Here is a 5,719-nt window from a genome sequence, read left to right on the forward strand (position 1 = left end):
TTGGAAGTTTCTATCCCTAGAAAACTTTATGATTAGTGGGAACCTACTATTAAAACTAAAATTAAAGATCATGAATGCTATGCTTTGTGTGATTTGGGTGCTAGTGTTTCCACGATTCCAAAGACTTTGTGTGATTTGTTAGGTCTTCGTGATTTTGATGATTGCTCTCTAAACTTGCACCTTGAGGATTCCAGTATTAAGAAACCTATGGGAAGAATTAATGATGTTATTATTGTTGCAAATAGGAATTATGTGCCTGTAGAATTTATCGTTCTTGATATATATAGATTGCAATCCTTCATGTCCTATTATTCTTGGTAGACCTTTCCTTAGAACGATTGGTTCAATTATTGATATGAAGGAAGGAAATATTAGATTCCAATTTCGGTTAAAGAAATGAATGGGACACTTTCCAAGAAAGAAAATTAAATTACCTTATGAATCTATTATGAGAGACACTTATGGATTTCCTAGCAAAGATGGCAATACCTAGATCTATCCTTGCTTTTTATGCCTAGCTAGGGGCGTTAAATGATAGCGCTTGTTGGGAGGCAACCCAATTTTATTTTTATTCCTTGCTTTTTGTTCCTGTTTAGTAATAAATAATTTATCTAGCCTCTGTTTTGTTTGTGTTTTTTGTGTTTAATTAGTGTTTGTGCCAAGTAGAACCGTTGGGAAGACTTGGGGAAATTCTTGTTAATCTTACTGTAAAAAACAGAAACTTTAGCACTCACGAGAACTGCTGCCATTTTTATTTGGAAAGCGCTATTTAGTTAATTATTTTTGAAAATGATTAATAGATAAATTCCTCACGTCCAGCAATTTATTTTAGAATTTTTGGGATTCCAGATCTTGCGCTAGCTACAGATTACTACAGACTGTTCTGTTTTTGACAGATTCTGTTTTTCGTGTGTTGTTTGCTTATTTTGATGAATCTATGGCTAGTAAAATAGTTTATAAACCATAGATAAGTTGGAATACAGTAGGTTTAACACAAATATAAATAAAGAATGAGTTCATTACAGTACCTTGAAGTGGTCTTTTGTTTTCTTTCGCTAACGGAGCTCACGAGATTTTCTACTTTAAGTTTTGTGTTGTGAAGTTTTCAAGTTTTGGGTAAAGATTTGATGGATTACGGAACAAGGAGTGGAAAGAGCCTAAGCTTGGGGATGCCAATGGCACCCCCAAGATAATCTAAGGACACCTAAAAGCCAAAACTTGGGGATGCCCCGGAAGGCATCCCCACTTTCGTCTACGTCTATCGGTAACTTTACTTGGAGCTATATTTTTATTCACCACATGATATGTGTTTTTCTTGGAGCGTCTTGTATGATTTGAGTCTTTATTTGTTAGTTTACCACAATCATCCTTGCTGTACACACCTTTTGAGCGAGACACACTGTAACATCCCAAATTTTCAATTTGGAATGTTATACATAGGTCATCCATGCATATCATATTTTATTGCATTTCCGTTCCGCAATCCTCGATATCCTAAGCAACTCAAGGACCCTCGGAGAGAGAGTTGGGGATTTCCGGGTATTCATATCTGATTTTTATCCAATAATGAAACGAGGATTTTGATTTTAATTATTTTTCTCTCCGAAAAATATTTCGCATTAAAATATAAGAGAGGAGATAATATGACTTCTCCAAAATAATTGAAATATTGGAGGAAAAATATTAAAATCATTTATTTGATTTTTATTTGAGTTTATTTGGATTTTATTGCATTAGAAAAATTGCACGTTTTCAAAAGTGCATTTTAGGGCCAAGAAAATGTTCATCTCGTTCTAAATATTTTATTTAGAAGGTGAAAATACATGTTGGCATTTTTGACGTTCTAAATATTAAAATAGTTCTGTTTAAAAAAACTCCCCGCGCCGACTGGGCCGAACCCAGCCGGGCTGCCGGCCCAAGTCGCCGCCGCCCCCCGTGCGCGAGCGCCGCCGCCGCCGCCGACTCGGACAAGAGTCCGAGTCGGACTCCGCCTCCGCCGTCGCGCCTTGCCCCCTCCCCCAAGTCACCGCCCCACCTCCTATATATACGCGCCACCCCGGCCCCCCCACCACCACACCGCCCCATCGCCGCCGAGCCCCGCCGCCGCCGCAGCCGCCCGCACTGCCTGCCACCCGCGCCGCCCCCGAGCCCCGCCGCCCAAACCCCGCCTCGCCGGAGCCCCTCTCCGGAGGTACCGCGCCGGATCCCGAGCCGCCGGTTTTTTTAAAAAACTGTCCAGTTTCTTTTTTTAGAAACCCTAGTTCATTTTTTTAGATCGGTTCGCCAGTTTTTCTCGGTTCTTCTATTTAGCGGACGTTCGTCCGTACGTTCGTTTTAACGAATGGTTTTCGCCCGTTAGCTACAGTTAATGAACCCTCGTTCGTTATCCTGTTCATCAGTTTTCTTTTTGTCGGATTTATCCTCGATTATTTTCGATCGTGATTTCTGATCCGATCTTAGTTTCTGTTTATCTTTTTGCTTGTTAGTCGGAATCAGGCGATTCAAGCGCCTAGATCTTCGTCTCGAGACCCTCTTTCTGTTTAACCAACTTGCACAAGTTTTTGCTACTTTAAAATTTGACCTAGGTCCAGATTAGTAAACGGATCTTGTTTCTTTCGCCATTTGAGTTTCGTTGCTCCGTTTCATTTGATTCTTTTTCCTAACCGGAGTTCTTAAGTTGAACGTTCTGGCAACCTCTCTTATTTTAGTTTTGCTTGTGCATCTTTGCTTGTTGCTTATGTATTTTATTGTTTGTTTGCGATAGAACACCCGGAGTGCGAAGCGTGTTACTACGAGTCTCTAGGTTTCGTGGATCGTCAGCAAGGCAAGTAACACATTGATCATACCCTTTTTATACCCAGTTTTTATGCATTAGTTCCAATCCTCAAACATTGCATGATTAGGATGTCATTAACTTGCGGGTTGGAAGTAGTTATTGAGGTAGAACCTATTGCCCTGTTACTATCAAACCCTTGGGAGTTACTTCTACGCGTTGCTCATATTACTATGCTATGATATGCTCATAGACGTGGTTTGGGTTTGAGTGAAATCCATGATAGATGTGAGATTGTTAATTAATGGTTCAACTTAAGGTGGCAACTTAAATTAACATTTGGGTGGATTGAGGCACCTGGGAAACCAGTGTTGTTTGTTTTTTTTGGAAATCCCGGGGTACCCGTGTGATCTTCCTATGGACCGCCACCCAGGCTCAAAGGGAACTGTGATGATTCATGCTAGAAACTTCCGTGTGCAGCCACAAGCTATTATGGGCTCTAGCATAGTTGAGTAAGTTACGTGAAGCTCTTGAAGAGGTAGATCAACAGGTAGTGGGTTTTGTAGGTTTGGTATGGTCTACCCGGAGTAAAGAGTTAATGTTTCTGAAAGACTATGTCTCGGTCATCCGTTTCTCAAACATCATGTAGTGCGAGAAATCCAACGGAGGCGATCGAGTCTTGTGGGAAAAAATGCGCAAACCTCTGCAGAGTGTAAAATTTAATCATGGTTAGTCGTGTCCCCGGTTATGGACAATCTTGAGTATCTAGTACTTGAGTTATCACATGTATCTCATCACTCTTAATTAATATTGTTGGGTTGTTAACTACTTTAATTTGGGATTGAGTTGGGGTTACCTTCTCCATATTGTTCAACTACCATGATAGTTAAATTAAAATCTATTCCTTTGTTGTAGGAAAAAATTGGCTTTTCGCAAAAATATAACCATAGAGCTTCCCACCATCCAAATATACATGTAGTGATAGCATTATTCTATTCTTGCTCTACTGTGTTACTTTTCCAGAATATTCCATATGCTGACCCGTTCTCGGGCTGCAACGTATTATGTTGTAGACTTTTCAAACGAGGAGTAAGGTTCGTTAGGTCATTGCCGTGCAGCTCAGCTGTGCCGTTGGAGTTGATGGACTCACTTTACCTTCCAAGCCTTCAGCTGTTATCGAATTAGATGGCCTTAAGCCATATTATTGTAATAAGTTCTCTCTTGAGACTTTTCGATGTAATAAGTGTATGATTACTACTCTGCTATAAATCATCGAGTACTGTGTGTGTCAGCATTACCGATCCAGGGATGACACTGAAGCACAGCGACTTGACCATCTAAGATCAGGTCGCTACAAGATGGTATCAGAGAACACGCAGAGTGTAGGACACGACCACTAAGATAAACCATAGGTCACTCTTCTCTACTCATTTCTGACTCCTCTCCATTTTCTACTCTTTAGGATGACGGAGATGAAGAGCAAGTTTTTAGAACCGGATGAAGACACATCTTTTGGACGTCACTTGAAGGAAGTCACTAGGTACTTGAACATTGGAATACCAAGCTTCACCGGGACGTACAACGCCGCCCTACCAAAAGAAGAGCGCTGGATGATTCAAGTACAAGTTCCAGGAAGGAAGTTCTCGCAAACTTCCAAAACCCATAGAATTTTCCTTCGATGCACCAACCTGGAGTTTAGGAAAGAGCATGGCAGCTCACATCACTATGGGACGCATTGGAGAAGTGTATCACAGGGATCTCATGGATACCATCTACCAAATATGTGGGCGCCGAGACGAGCAATGGGAAGTGATCAGCACTAAGAAGGATAGATCCATTGCAGCTTTCATCCAGGAGTTAAACCAGCACATTCGACGTTAGGAGAACCAGATGTGCGCGGACATGATGTACTTCAAGAAGGTGAAGACTAGGATCATCGAGCTGGAGGAAGAACTCAAGTTTACACGCGATGGATATGAGGAGGAAATCAAGACACTACTAGAGAAGAATGGCGATCTAGTTAAGAAGATCGGAGTATTCATGGGAGACCCCACACCACTGGAAGAAGACGAAGAACCCAGGGAGATTCGCCCCGAGGAATACATCATCATCGATGACATCGATTCCGATCCTAGTGATGATGACTTTGAAGACGAAGCTGGAGCAGACATCATGGAGTCTTCCACCGATCAAAATTTCTAGATGACCACCATATATTATTAGTATTCCCCCATGTAATTAGTAGTAGTAGCGCACTTTTGTAATAGTTCTAGACCGCTTGTATGCCCTTGCTTGATTGATTGAGTGAAATGATTGTGTTTGTCTCATGTGCATATGGGTAGTGCTTTCTCATTAGACCTCATTCTATTCTGATCTCTCCCCTCTAAACCCATCAGATGCCTCCGAGACGTGACACTGGTTTTGTTTTCCCGCCGGAGCTCACTCAGTTGATCCAGCAGCAGAATACCTAGATGCAATTGCTAGTTCAGAATCAGGGCAACAACAACAACAACAACCCACCGCCAGTGGACAACCTAGCCCATTTTCGGAGGTTACAGCCGCCACTAGTAGAAAACGGAGCTTTAAAACCGGTTCGTAAGGGCCTTTAGTGCCGGTTCTGTAACCGGCACTAAAGTGTGGGCACTAAAGCCCCCCCCCCTTTAGTACCGGTTCGGCACAAACCGCCACTAAAGGCCCACCACGTGGCGTGAGCTCGCGCCGTGGCATGGGGGACCTTTAGTACCGGTTGGTGTTACTAAAGGTTTTTTTATTTTATTTTTTGAAAATTTTGGAATTTTTTTGATTTTTTTTTCGATTTTCAATTTTCTGAATTGAATTATTTAATGATTTAGTCTCTAACCACCCTCTTAACTACTCAAGTGTGGATCACTCATTCCAAATCGTCTAACTTCCCGGGCGGTCACCCATCCTCTCACTCTCCCAGCC

The sequence above is a fragment of the Triticum aestivum genome, chromosome 3A, assembly GCF_018294505.1.
Source record: "Triticum aestivum cultivar Chinese Spring chromosome 3A, IWGSC CS RefSeq v2.1, whole genome shotgun sequence".
Lineage (NCBI taxonomy): Eukaryota > Viridiplantae > Streptophyta > Magnoliopsida > Poales > Poaceae > Triticum > Triticum aestivum.